This window comes from Micromys minutus (assembly GCF_963924665.1).
Source record: "Micromys minutus genome assembly, chromosome: 24".
Lineage (NCBI taxonomy): Eukaryota > Metazoa > Chordata > Mammalia > Rodentia > Muridae > Micromys > Micromys minutus.
In genome coordinates, this window is record NC_137959.1 from 25,055,204 (window position 1) to 25,071,260 (window position 16,057).

The window sequence follows — 16,057 nt, forward strand, 5'->3', positions numbered from 1 at the left end:
TAATGGATGATCTCCCACTACCAGGTATCCTCCCTCCCTGGTGCCTCAAGTCTCTCAAGGACTTTGCTTGTCATGTTCTTTATTTTAACACACAGTTCTGAGTTCTTTATTTTATGATTTTCTTCACTGGAGAGATTTTCCCTTATCTCTTCTTACACATGATGTTTTCTGGTACTAAATCTTTAGTTTTCTTGCTCTGAGAATTGTTTTGCCTCCCCTTCATTTTGAAAGATGTGTTTATTGAGACTGGGAGTATGGAATACAGTCTTCTTCTTTTGAAACCAGAAAATATTGTGCCTCTGATCTCTCCCTGTTCTCTATAATGTACGTTCTGCTGAAGATCAGCAGCCCTTTCATTTGAGTTGCTGTAGCATAAAGGTATTGTGTTTACCTTTCTTTGGTTTCATGGCTTTTTCATTCTCATTTGATTTCTAAAACTTGAGTCAAATATGTCTTGTTATGAGTGTTTCCTATTTAAAATTAGAGTTATACTTTCACATGTTGTCTTCTTTGTCTTGCTGGATTTGGGAAATGATTAGAAATTGTGTCTGCAGTTATGAGAGAGCTCTGTTGTCTTCCCTTCTATACACATAGTGAAGACACATGTTGAGACTCCCACAGTAATTTAATGTTCAAGTTACCTTTTTGTTATACAGGTTTTTAAACATTTTATCAACTAGTTCACTAAATATTTCTTTTCTCTCTTCTCTTGTTTGGCTTATCTACTATATATATATATAATATGGAATATGTATTTGCTCCTTTAATGAATAAACTAAAATAAATATTTAATTTATTTATAAAATAAATATTTTATTTAATAAATAAATAAAATAAAATAAAATAAGATATATTTACCAAGAATTTCCCTTTGCTCTATTTGTCTATTTTTTCCATTTGTTTTAAACACGTTCAAAATTAATATTTAAGAATTTCCACATTGATTTCTTTAGAATATGCTAAAGTCTCATATATCTAGTACTTTATTTTATTTTATTTTCAACTACACAGCACCTGTCTAACATCATAGTATTTACATGGTATATACAGGGAATCATGACATTTTAGTGTCTGAGAATATGTTAATCTGAATTTATTTTGCTACTGTTTTATCTGGCTTCTTTGGAGGCCATGAAGTGGAAGGAGCAATCCCTTTCCCTGCATCACAGGACATAACACACCCAGGTCACTGGGTCTCTCTCCATTGGTGTTTTGCATGTCATTACACCCTTCTGCTGTGCCTTAGGACTTCCTACTGATATCTTCTTATCTGAAAGGCAAAAAAATTATGACATATTGTTCTCCTTATTGCTCCCACTGAGATACTATTTGGTATATGTTAGTGCATAGATTTGCTAGTAACCTTTGGCACCAAAATTACTCAGGAATGTGCATATTTTTTTGCTGCCAAGGGAAATACTAGCTGGTGTCAGAGAAGCAGCCTTGGACACAATTGTCTATTGACACATTCTGTGTTTCACAAGCCTTTAAAATTTTTATAATTGACATATTATGCATTGTCATAGTTGAGACACAGATTTATGTAATGCTCAGGAGTCTCCTTCTCACTTAACACTCACTACCCATGGGTTAGTAGTTTATGGGCTTTATTACACCCACCTGGAAATGCAAGCTCTGTGCGGCCTTCAGGACTTCTCACACTCCAGGCTGCAATGGGTTCCTGTACTTTTTTTTTTTTTTTTTTAGCTTGCTCATGACATCTTCATGCTTACTGGCTCTTCCTGCTGTGGCTACAATGGTGGCACTGCATTTCTTTTGGAGGTTTGCTGAAGTAGAGCAGACATTGTTTACATTTTAATTCAGTAAACTGTTCTTGTTCTGGTTCATTAACAAAAACAGCATGATTTTATTCTAATGTTTCTTGTCCACATTGACATGATTGGCTTGCTGGGCCTGTCACTTCAAGGACAGAAATACATTTTAAAAAGCAATAATAATAATAATAATAATAATAATAATAATAATAATAATAATAAAATAATAATAATAATAATAATAATTTTCAGATACTGTAAATAAGTCAATCACTGGGGTTCTTCTTGGAACTCCATCTGTACCGATAAGATTATTCTTATTTTTTTTGTTGGACAATACTTTATGTATTTAGATTTCAAATCTTATCCCCTTTCCTGGTGTCCTCCTCTCCATCCCTTTGCTTCTATAAAGATGCTCACATTCCTACCTACCCACTCCGACCTCAACACCCTGACTTCCCTTACACTGGGGAAATGGTCCAAGGGCTTCTCCTCCCATTGATGTTCAACAAGGCCATCCTCTGCTACCTATGTGACTGGAGCCATGGGTTCTGACATGTGTATCTTTGGCTGGCGCTTTAGTTCCTGGGTGGTCTGGGAGGTTTGGTTGATTGATTTTGCTTTTCTTCCTATGAGGTTGCAAACCCCTTCAGCTCCTTCAGTCTTTACTCAACTCTTCCAGTGGGGTCCATCTGCTCAGTCTCATGGTTAGCTGCAAACATCATAATCTGTATCAGTAAGGCTCTAGAAGACACTCTCAGGAGAGATTTATAGCAGCAAGCACTTCTTTGCATCAGCATTAATCAGGGTACTCCCACCCATCAGCTCTCCCACTTCCCTTGGGCCTCAAGTCTCTCCAGGATTAAGTACATTTTTTTTTAATTGAACAAATTTATTTTTTTAAAACAAAGATAAATGTACAGATTTTAAGCATTTTTGCATAAAGGTATACGAATACATTTTTTGTCAGTACTTGATTTTTTAAAAGTTTGATAGTGGGCATTAAAATCTTACTAGTTACAATGAGCATAAAGTACATGTAAAACAAGATGTAACCTGGAATTAGTCAAAGTTTTCTTGGTTTGTAAAGATTAAGCATAATAGTTTTTCTTTTTTATTTTTTGGCCTAAGGTTTTTCTTGAACTATATTGTTTGTAAGTTGTTTCTGGGGTTGTTCAGAGCTTTCTGTGGTTAGTATCCAATTATCAGTGACTGCAGTGAGATAACCCCATCACAAAAGAACAGACATAATATGCAGTCACTGATAATTGGATACTAACCCCAGAAAGCTCTGAACGCCTCAGAAACAACTCACAGACTTTATGAAGTTCAAGAAAAAAGAAAAGAAAAGAAAAAAAAAAAACATTATGCTTAATCTTTACCCTCACCACCTTTACTTGCCTTATTGCTCTGGTTAGAACATCAAGCACTATGTGGAGTAGAGAGGTAGAAAGGAGAAAGTCTTGTCCCTGATTTTAGTAGTAATTTGAAGCCTCCCAATATGAATGTGTGGGGTTTAATATATGATTAACTTGATAGTACTGTTTCATTTAAAAGTTTTAGTGTCCTTGTGTTTGGAGCATAGGTGTTCAGAAGTGAGATATTATCTTGGTAGATTTTTTGAGTGATAAATATGAGATGTTCTTCCCTATCTCATTTGATTAATTTTGGTTAAAAGTCTATTTTATTAGCTATTAGAATGGCTTGTCCAGCTTGTTTCTTAGGTTCATTTGCTAGAGAAACTTTTTCTCAGCATTTTAATCTGAGGTAATGTTCATCTTAATGTTTCAGCTGTGCTTCTTGCAAGATTCAGAATGCATGCAAGATGGATCCTTTGTTCACATCTATTCTGTTAGACTACATCTTTTTTATTGGTGAGTTACTTCCACTGATGTAGAGATATATTAATGACCAGTGATTGTTATTTCCCGTTATTCATTTTGGTGATGGTGTGTGTGTGTGTGTGTGTGTGTGTGTGTGTGTGTGTGTGTGTGTGTGTGTGTGTGAGGGTGTGTGTGTGTGTGTGAGTGTGTGTGTGTGTGTGTGTGTGTGTGTGTGTGTTTGTGTGTGTGTGCTTTCCTTGTTATTTTTCTTTTTTAAAAAATAATTTATTTCTTGCATTTTGTTGGATGTAATTAGCCTTCTTGGATTGAAGATTATTTTTCTATTATTTTCTGTAGTGCTGGATTTGTGGATAGAATTTTTTTCAATTTTGGATTTGTCTTGAACTATTTCATTATCTTTATCTATACTAATTGAGATTTTTTGCACAGTATAATAGTCTAGGATGACACCTATGGTTTTCTATAAATTGCAGGATATATGTCAAGGTCATTCTACCTTTTAGACTCTTTGTTGACATTTCAGATGTAATTTTGACAAGTCTGCCTTTGCATGTTACCTAGTCTTTTTTTCCTTTTAGTTTTTAATATTATCTCTTTGTGCTGTAGATTTGGTGTTTAGATTATTATGTGTGAAGATGTTCTTTTTTTGTCCCATCTAATTGGTGTTTTATAAGCTTTTGTATGTTTACTGATATCTCTTTATTTGGTTTGGGAAATTTTTCTTCTGTAATTCTTTGAGAACATTTTCTAGGCCTTAGAACTGGAATTCTTCAATTTCTTCTACTTCTACTAGTCTTAGGTTAGATATTTTCATGGTATCCCAGATTTGGCAAATGTTTGTGTCAATTGTTTATTTATTTATTTATTTATTTTTAGCTTTAATGTTTTCTTTAACATGTGGTATTTTACCATATGTCTTTAAGAGATTTGTTTCTTCTTTAAAGACCTCTATCTGTTTGATTATATTTTCCTGTATATCTTTAAGAGATTTATTCATTTTTCTCTTTAAAATACTTTATTGTCTTTATAATATTGGATTTCAGTTCATTTTCTTTTGTTTTGGTTGTGTTAGTATATTCAATACTACTGTAGCCATGTAGCTGGGTTTTGAAGTTTTTATATTTTCCATAGGCTTGTTAATTGTGTTCAATTGATGGATGGTTCTGGACTTTGTATGTTCTTAATTTAGTAAGTATTGGGAGATGAACCTCAATAGTTCTGGTGTTTCATATTTCTTAGGCTGTGTGGTTTTGAGATGCAGATTTGTATGGGTCAGCCATAGGTGTGATTAAAGTGGGTGGATAGATGGTAGGAGAATGAACCTACCCCTGAGATGGCAGATTGCTCTGGAAAGCTTGTCTTGGCCTAAAAGTCTGAGAGATCAGGGGAGAAGAATGTGGAAGGCATGTGAAACTTACCTTTGTGGTTCAGGTGTCTGATGTAGGTGTAGGATGGGAGAGTAGAGCTCCCTCCTGAGATAGCAGGCTGCTCATGGCAGCTTGATTGTGCCTAGATGACTTGCAGAGCAAGGAAGATGGGTGGGGGATGGGTATCTTACCTTTATGTTTCAGGAGTCTGATGGAGGTGGAGGAGAGGAAGTATGAGAAGTCATTCTGGGAGAGCAGGCTGCTCTGGGCACAATGTCTTGGTCCAGAGGGCACAGAGAGCATGGAAGAAAGAGATTCTTCTTTCTTTCTTTAACAACCATTATGGTAGATTTCAACTTAGTGTCAAATATTTCTATTTATTTATTTTTAATTAGAAGAACATATATTTAGCTTATATTCCTGAAAACAGAAGACTCTGTCATACTGTTTAAATGACTTTTCCTAAAGGTATTTGAAGTGTTTTTGTTTTTGTTTTGTTCTTTTTCTGATTTTTTATTTCGGAATGAGTATGACACAGATCAGTGCTGCTACAAGAACTATCAGATGGCTCAAAGCACCATACTCTGAAAGTGCCTGGTAATTAACAGCTCCTGCTAAGAGTGAACACTGCTGTCTTACCTCTTAAATTAGGAAAGTTCGCTTTTCATCCTAGAGATCATAGTCTCAAGAGTACAAATTCATATACCTTATATGAATAATGCATAGAGAGCTTAACATCAGGTGACAGGTAAAAAGGTCTGTATGTGATACTCATGTATTCACGTAGTGCCCTGCACTTACTAAAATCCAAACGTACTTGAAAAAATAATTATACAGTATATGCATTTTTGAAAGAAACTGAAGCAAGAAAAAATAACAACACACAGTTACATTGTCAAGGATTAAATAAATTCTGTGAAATAGAGACTGTATCTTGTTGGACAATCATTTGCTGGTCTTCAAGAGTCACACAGACACAAAAAAGAGAAAACTAAATGACTAAAGTAACCAAATTAATGCAGTCTGTTGTATGAACATACATTGATTTACACCATCATTTGTATTTCAAATGATATTCAAATATATTCAAATCTTAGTTTATACATGCCTCATAGAATCTTTTTCTACTTTGACCAATGAAAAAGCACTCATAGCTTTTTTATTATTATTATAATATAGAACCTTCTGAAGTTATGTTTCCACATTACCAGTTAATACAGGTCAACCATCCAAGAATTTAACTGGTTCAAAATGATTTCATTATTACTGATATGGTAATGCAGGACAATTTTAAAGCCAAGAACCATTTTGGAGTAATAACATGCAAAATTCTTTGAGTTATTTAAGTGTACAGAAGATGTTAGGAAAAAAAAAACTATTTTTTACATTCATTTGTATGTTAAAAGGATGAATTTATGTTAATTGTTCATTTAGAGTAGATAAAATTCTCCTCTATTTTAACAAGCAGTGACCTCAACAGGGAATGGAGGGTAGATGTTGAAATAAAATGTGACTTTTATTTTTTTCAAGCGTAGAGTAATGAATAAAATAAACTAGTGGTAAAAATACAAACCTCAGAATCAGATGTTGTGATGGATTTAGATAATCAAATAAAAGAAATACATAGGAGAGATCTACCTATATGGGTGGACCAAGGTTTCTTAAGCTACAAATGTAGTGATTGAAATTACAAATATTATCTAATTCTTCTTTGGGGAATTCAACAGGAGCTACAGTGCACTACTGTGAGGCTGTATTGTCTTTTGAAAAGACTCAGACTTTAATACCCCACTCTCACCAATGGACAGATCAGGGAAACAGAAACTGAACAAGGACACTGCAAAACTAGCAGAGACTTTGAACCAACTAGAATTAATAGATATATAAAGAACATACTATCCCAAAGTAAAAGAATACAACTTCTTCTCACCACACCATGGCACCTTCTCGAAAATTGACCACATAATTGGACACAGAACGAGCCTCCATCAATATAAGAAGATTGAAATACTCCCATGCATCCTCTCAGATCACCATGGTCTACGGCTGGTCTTTAACAACAACAAAGACAACAAAAAGCCCACATACACATGGAAACTAAACAATGCTCTGTTAAAGGATAGCAGGGTCAAAGAAGAAATAAAGAAAGAAATTAAGGATTTTCTAAAATTCAACGAAAACGAAAACACAAATACCCAAACCTATGGGAAGCAATGAAAACAGTATTGAGAGGAAAACTCATAGCCCTAAGTGCTTCCACAAAGAAACTGGAGAGAGCTCACATCAGCAACCTGACAGCACAGCTAAAATCCCTAGAACAAAAGGAAGCAGATATACCCAAAAAAGTAGACGGCAAGAAATAATCAAAATTAGGGCAGAAATAGATCAAATAGAAACAAAAAGAACAATTGAAAAAATCAACAAAACCAAGAGTTGGTTCTTTGAGAAAATCAACAAGATTGATAAACCCCTAGCCAGACTAACTAGAGGGCAAAGAGAGAGTATCCAAATTAACAAAATCAGAAAGGAAAGTGGGAACATAACAACTGAAATTGAGGAAATTAAAGAAATCATCAGATCCTACTACAAATATTATACTCCACAAAATTGGAAAATCTGGAGGAAATGGATGAATTTCTAGACAGACACAAGGTCCCAAAGTTGAACCAAGACCAAGTAAACCACCTAAATAACCCTATAACACCTAAAGAAATAGAAGAAGTCATCAAAAGCCTCCCAAACAAAAAAAGCCCAGGTCCAGACAGGTTCAGTGCAGAATTTTATCAGACTTTTATTGAGGATATAACACAAATACTCGCCAAACTATTCCAAAAGATAGAATCAGATGGAATATTACCCAACTCATTTTTTGAGGCTACAATAACCATTGTACCTAAACCACACAAACACCCTACAAGGAAAGAGAACTTCAGACCAATCTCACTTATGAACATTGATGCAAAAATACTCAACAAAATCCTTGCAAACCGAATCCAAGAACACATCAAAACGATCATTCATCATGACCAAGTAGGCTTCATCCCTGGGATGCAGGGATGGTTTAATATAAGGAAATCCATCAACGTAATCCACCATATAAACAAACTCAAAGGCCAAAATCACATGGTCATCTCACGAGACGCTGAGAAAGCGTTCAACAAAATCCAACACCCCTTCATGTTAAAAGTCCTGGAAAGAACAGGAATCCAAGGCCCATACTTAAACACAATAAAAGCAATATACAGCAAACCAACAGCCAACATCAAACTTAATTGCGAGAAACTTGAAGCAATCCCACTAAAATCAGGGACTCGACAAGGCTGCCCACTCTCCCCCTACCTATTCAACATAGTACTGGAAGTCCTGGCTGGAGCAATTAGACAGCAAAAGGAGATCAAGGGGATACAAATCGGAAAGGAAGAGATAAAAACATTACTCTTTGTTGATGACATGATAGTGTACTTGAGTGACCCCAAAAATTCCACCAGAGAACTCCTACAGCTGATAAACAAGTTCAGCAAAGTGGCTGGATACAAAACTAACTCAAACAAATCAGTAGCCTTCCTGTACTCAAAGGACAAACATGTGGAGAAAGAAATTAGGGAAAAAGTACCCTTCACAATTGTCACAAAAACTTTGAAATACATTGGCGTGACTCTAACTAAGCAAGTGAAGGACGTGTATGACAAGAACTTCAAACCTCTAAAGAAAGAAATTGAGAAGAATCTCAGAAAATGGAAAGATCTCCCATGCTCATGGATTGGAAAAATCAACATCTTAAAAATGGCCATCCTACCAAAAGCAATCTACAGATTCAATGCAATCCCCATCAAAATTCCAACCCAGTTCTTCATGGAATTGGAAAGATCAATGTGCAACTTAATATGGAATAACAAAATACCTAGAATAGCGAAATCCATCCTCAACAACAAGAAAACATCTGCGGGAATCACTATCCCTGACCTCAAGCTATATTACAAGGCAATTGTGCTGAAAACTGCATGGTACTGGTACAGAAATAGGCATGTGGATCAATGGAATAGAATAGAAGATCCAGAAATGAGCCCTCATGTATATGGTCACCTCATTTTTGACAAAGGAGCAGTAAACATTCAATGGAAAAAGGACAGCCTATTCAACAAATAGTGCTGGTCCAACTGGCACTCAGCATGCAAAAGAATGAAAATAGACCCGTTCTTATCTCCTTGTACAAAGCTCAAGTGTAAGTGGATTAAAGATCTCCACATTAAACCAGATACACTGAAACTATTAGATGAGAAAGTAGGGAAAACCTGAGAACACATAGGTACAGGAGAAAATTTCCTGAACAAAACACCAATGGCTCAAGCTCTAAGGTCAAAGATTAACAAATGGGACTTAATGAGATTGCAAAGTTTCTGTAAGGCTAAAGACATTGTCAAGAAAACAAATCGGCAACCAACAGAATGGGAAAAGATCTTTACCAACACCATAATCAGATAGAGGCCTAATATCCAAGGTGTACAAGGAACTCAAAAAGCTAGACACCAGAGAATCAAATAACCCTATTAAAAAATGGGGTACAGAGCTAAACAAAACGTTTTCAGTTGAGGAACACCAAATGGCCGAGAAACACCTGAGGAAGTGCTAGACATCCTTAGCCATCAGGGAAATGCAAATCAAAACAACCCTGAGATTCCACCTCACACCAGTCAGATTGGCCAAGATCCAAAACTCAGATGACAGCAGATGCTGGCGAGGCTGCGGAGAAAGAGGAACACTTCTCCACTGTTGGTGGGGTTGCAAGCTAATACAGCCCCTCTGGAAATCTGTCTGGCGATACCTCAGAAAATTGGATATAGTACTACCTGAAGACCCAGCTATTCCCCTTCTGGGCATATACTCCAGAGACACTTTAATACACAATAAAGATATATGCACCACAATGTTCATAGCGGCTCTATTTATAATAGCCAGAAGCTGGAAGGAACCCAGATGTCCTTCAGAAGACGAATGGATACAAAAATTGTGGTACATATACACAATGGAATACTACTCAGCCACCAGAAACAATGACTTAACCAAATTCTTAAGAAAATGGCTGCATCTAGAGAAGATCATCCTGAGTGAGATAACCCAGTCACAAAAGAACAGACATAATATGCAGTCACTGATAGTGGGATGCTAACCCCAGAGGCTTGCACTCCCCCAGAAACAACTCACAGACTGTATGAAGTCCAAGAAATAAAGAAAACAAAATATATATATATATATTTACAAAACAAGAAGACTTTGACTATTTCCATGTTGCATTTTGTTTTGCATGTACTTTACGCTTATTGTAACTATTAGGTTTTCAATGCATACTGTCAAGCCCTTGAAAAACATCAAGTACTGACTAAAAAAATATATTCCCATGGTTTTATGTAAAAATTATTTTAATGTCTGAAAAAACAGTACTGACAAAAATGTATAATTTTAAGCAAAAAATGTTTAAAATCTGTACATTTATCTTTGTTTTGTAAAATAAAGTCGTTTAGAAATTAATTTTAAAAAAGAAAAGAAAATTAAAGAATAATAAAAATAAATAAAATAACAAAAAAAAAAGACTCATAAATCACTATGCTGGCCAAAGAGGAAACTAAAAAGCTAGCCGTAATGTTCTGGTTAAAGATACCCCTAGAAATCTATTCAAGCTCCAATGTGCCCTGAAGTTAAAATTTAAATGTTCTTCAAAAAGCCATTGTTTTGAAACAACAATCTGGCCGTCTCTGTTCATTTTGATCAGCATCATTGAGGTAAATCTTCTGGGTACTATGTTCTGAGAGAACAAAGAGCCTGTGTTCCACAGATAGCCAAGGTGCTATAGCTTTACTTGGTAATGTGTAAGAGTCACCCAGGTGGTACTGGGTTTAAAGGAATGAAGGGGTAATGAAGAGCAGCTGAGTCTCAGCACTGTGAGATGCCATGGAAGGCCATTGATGAAGGTGGAGCCTCAATTACAATTAGTGTCACAGGAGGCACAGTAGTGTTTTGGAGAAGCCAGTACCTTTAATTACCAACAAGAACAGATATGGTAGTAGAGAATAGGTAGCTGGAGTCTAAAACAAGATATGTGCTAAAAGGTTAGAGCTAGAGAGGTGACACAAGCCCTTGGAGGAACCCAGAAGTTTGTAAGTGGATTTCCAGACATTGAATGCTTAGAGATTGATTTTGCTTTTAATTGTGTCAGTGCTCTGATATTTTTTCCCTCATGAAGGAAGAAGTAAAGCCCACTGATAAGAGACTTTAAAGAATAGATTGGATATTTTAAAGGGATTGCAATTTTAATGTGTAGGAATTTGTAAAGACTGTGGGACTCTTAAGGTTATTTAGATCTTGGGGATGAATAAGAAAGTAAGGGTTAAGGCTTAATAGTGTTGTCTTTGTGTGTCAAGTTCAGAAGAGTCAATTGTTCTGGTTGGTTTTGTATCAAGTTGACACAAGCTGGAGTTAACACAGGAAAAGGAGCCTCAGTTGAGGAATTGAATCCATGAAATCCAGTTGTAAGCCATTTTCTCAACTAGTGAACAAGGATCAGGGAGGGCTCAGCCAATTGTGCTAGACCTGGGGTCTATAAGAAAGCAGGATGAGCAAGCCAGGGGAAGCAAGTCAGTAAGTAACAACTGTCTATGGCCTCTGCCTGCCTCCTGACCTGCTTGAGTTCCAGTCCAGATTTCCTTTGGTGATAAATAACATGTGAATGTGTAAGATGAATAAACCCTTTCCTCCCCAACTTGCTTCTTGCTCATGATGTTTGTGCAGGAATAGGAACTCTGACTAAAACAGCTCTCAAATATTTCAGTCTCACTTTATCCCACCACCCACCAGAGATAGTAGAAAATGGATATAGGGAGAAGTAGACATATTTAGGAAGTATCTTTAGAATAAACCTTGCATGTGTTGTCTGATAACAACTGTGTTGTTGAGTTTAGTTTACAGGTCAATAAAGACTTTTTTTTTATTATTTTTTAAACGACTTTATTATGCAAAACAAAGATAAATGTACAGATTTTAAACATTTTTTGCTTAAAATTATACATTTTTGTCAGTACTGTTTTTTCAGACATTAAAATAAATTTTACATAAAACCATGTGAATATATTTTTTAGTCAGTACTTGATTTTTTTCAAGGGCTTGACAGTATGCATTGAAAACCTACTAGTTGCAATAAGCGTAAAGTACATGCAAAACAAAACGGACGGACACTTAGTTAATTGATAAGTTCTGACCTGAATAGGTTATCAAGAAAAAAATCCTTCTTGGAAAAATGAGGTCACTGTGGTTGCACGTTAAAACAAATAATATAATGTGTGCTCTGATTTTCTCCCTCTCCTCTTGCTCATTTGCTTCCCTCTTATTTGTTTCTCTTTTGCTGTGACAAAACATTCAAACTCTGACAAAAAGCAACTTCTGGAAGAAAAGAGTTATTTGTCTTGCACTTCCAACAACAAGCACTGAAGTAAATCATCATGAAGCCACCGCGTTTTGACACTGCCTTCACAGTCCATCCCTGAGGAAGGTCAGGACAGAAATACAAGCAATAACCCAGAGGGAAGATCTGAAGGAATGGACAGAGGCATGCCTCTTAATTCATTGCCTTTTCTCCATAGATCATTGAATTTTCTTTTTAAAATAATGATGACCTGCTTAAAAATTGCATATCCCACCATAGACTAGATATTGCTATATGAGTCTTTTCTCAAGAAAATGCCAAATAGACTTAAATAAGCTAATTTAAAAGTTTGTTTTAACTGAGGTTTGCTATTCCCAGGTAATCCTAGCTTGTGTGCCATGCAGAGCAAAACTGACAAACTCACTCCTCATTCTCCCATAGTCCATGTTTAATTCCCTTCATAGACAACATTACATAAGCTATTTTTCTACTACAGGCAACTGCATATCACCTTAGACTCATAGTGTTAAGAATAAGTGAACACACCTAAGATCTTTGAAAATATTGTCGAAATAAGATTTTCCGTCTTTAAGGTTTATTTTTCTCTTTAGTATTTAAATATAACAAATGGAAGATTAATATGCAATACAAACAAAAGATTTGGGTGATCACAGGCTTCTGTGTATACACAAGGATGATATCTGTCTTGTGGAATTCCTTGCCTGGTGTAGTCTCAGTCTGTTGAAGCTATCCCCACCTCCTGCTGAATATCGCTACATATTTAACTCCAGCTTCTAGATGTGATGCTTTGGTATATGTGATAATGTAGGCTCAGCATGTTTTCCTTAATGAACCATCTTTTCAGTTCTTCACTCTCTCTACTCATGCAAATCACTATCTCTCCCCTCCACATCTCCTTAGGACAATAAATCTCACTTTTGTTGGGGGAAGAATATTAATATTTAATTGGAAAATCTCTTAAAATGTTAGGAAAATATTAAGCCAAGCACTGAATAATGCCCAGGAGAGTAAACAGCTTGATGTGTGCAATGAAGTTTAGTTTCTCATTTGCATCTTTTTCTAATACCAGTGACCCACCAAGTGGATCTTTTTCATGTTCCTTTTTAGGAGTAGAGTTCCACTGAGTAAGAAAATAAGTCACAAAAGGAGATGTCACTTTGCATTTCTTTCCGAATGTGTCTTCTGAAACATTGCTTATTTGAACACATTAAATTTGTTCCAGAAGTATTCAGGTCATGCATAATTAAATATATAGCTTTTAGCAATTTTAGTTCTTCCAAGATGGGTTGTATACTACATAATGCACTCTTTTAAGTGAATATCAGAGTTTGGTGTTTCCAGAAGTCTCTGAAATTTGCTGCTCAAAGGTTAATTTATGCAGCTATCCATGGCTGAGACTTAGCAGAATTTTTAATAATAAAATTCCTATGCTATAACATATGCTACTGTAGCAAAAATATTAAAAAAATATACACCAAAACGGATTCAGCACAACAGAGGATTAAAGCATATTTTAACATATGGAAATTAATGTATCCTATTGATTATTCTGAATTATTTATCCTACTAAGGCCATGAGTGAGATAAAAGGGCATAAGTTGTAGAGACCAGACAATAACCATGAACAATCGATTTGATTTTTGTTTTTTTTTTTTTTTTCTTTTTTTACAACAACTCAAGATTGCTCCAAAGGTTCATGATTTATTTTTGTTGCATACTGATTTTAAAATTCAGAAAGATCTCTGAATAGAATATGAGATTCAACAATCCCTTCTTACAGATTGTAGTAGCAAGCAAGGGAATGAGAGTGGTAATGCAAAGTGATATTTCCTCGTCAGACAAAAACACACATTTCATATCTCCACATACAGTACTGGTGAGAGAAGAAAGAAACAGTTCTACCCAACTCCAGGTTAGTGATGGCAGAGTGAATTCGATGTACGTTTAAAGGCTTGGAATAGTAGGATTTTACTTGGAGTATCATTAGGCCTCAATTGTAGCCAAGTATTAGCCCCTCCATGCCTGACACTTCACAAAAGTTCTGTCACTAAAAATGCCTGAACAATTTTCAGGCAGCTAGACTCTCTAGAGAGTTTCTTCTCCTGAAAAATGATTACTAATGAATAATCTTAGAAATTAGTCTTATTGATTTTACACATTTCAGCAGCAGCCTCTGTCCTGCAAATATTATTAACTCCTTAAACTTCTTTAGTTTTGTTTACATCCTTTGGTTAGGTCTTAATGATATTTCTCCCTTTCTTTAGAATAAAATTTCAATAGGGAGAAAACAGCTACATATAGTAAAACTCAGACTTTGCTGTCTAGGTTCAAGGAATAGTAATCGTTTTTCTATTGTTTGTTTGTTTTTTTTTTCTGCATATATTCTGTGCTTCAGTCTTGAAAGCAAGTCCTGATTTTTGTTTCATTATAACTTCACAAATAGAATTTCTCAAGCACAGTATATTTAAGTGCTTACAGTCAGAAAATATAAGACTATGGATTTAAGTGTCTTTAAACTAGGCACATTGGCCTGAACTAGAGGATCAACAAGTAAAAGGTATAACATTTTATGTTTTGAAATATAATGGTAATTATATATATATATATATATATATATATATATATATATATATATATATATATATATATATATATATATATGTAATTATTTCTAACTGTTATGGGCTGGTATTTTCATATCATATAAAATTTCATGCAGAAAATCTTACCATCAAACTGGTAGCCCTCAGAAGATGGTGATTTTGGAACATAATGTTAATCATTTATGAAATTAATTACATCATAATCAAGACCACTAAGAGTATTCTAACATCTCTTCTATTATGTGGGAACATATCAAGAAAATAGCACTCTACAACCTTGATATATGACACATCATGAATGTATCTTTACCTAGCACTTAGATTTCTCAGATCCTAGGAAAGTGAGAAGAGAATATTTATTTCACTTAGTATGTTCTTCTTCTATTGTAGCAGTTTGAATAAATGTAGTTTTTACTAGGAATTGTTTCAACTAAGATAAATTACTAATATATATTCTTCCCTAAACCCACTAGTAACTAATTGCACACAAAATGTCAGGGGAAACATAGTATATATTAAAAATAAATTGGAATAATATGGTGCATCACCAGAATGGCATCCTATGTGACATTAAGCATGTGCCAATTTAATTACTGCATGAACATGATTAAAAAACAAGTTTGAGATCATCTGAAAAACATAAATTTTCTTCATTGATGCTATCATATTTATGCCAGTTTCACAGAGAAACATCACTCGTGGTGCTATTTTAATTTCTTTAGTTCAACTTATTGCAGAATTACATGGAAATTTTTTACAGGAAAAAGGTATCCTAAAGATGAAGCAAAATCTGATAATATAACTGACCTATATCTCTCTGACACTGCCTTGTCCAAATGTTTTATATCAATGCACATACCTATTAACTTACATGCTACATGTCAAAGCAGTGATATTTTTAAATATGCAACCATATATGTGTATATTTACATGTATGTGTACATGCATGTACACACATACATGTAGTATTTAATTCAAAATGGCATTTATTTTTTAGCAGTTATGTCAGGTGTACATTTATTCACTACTCTTC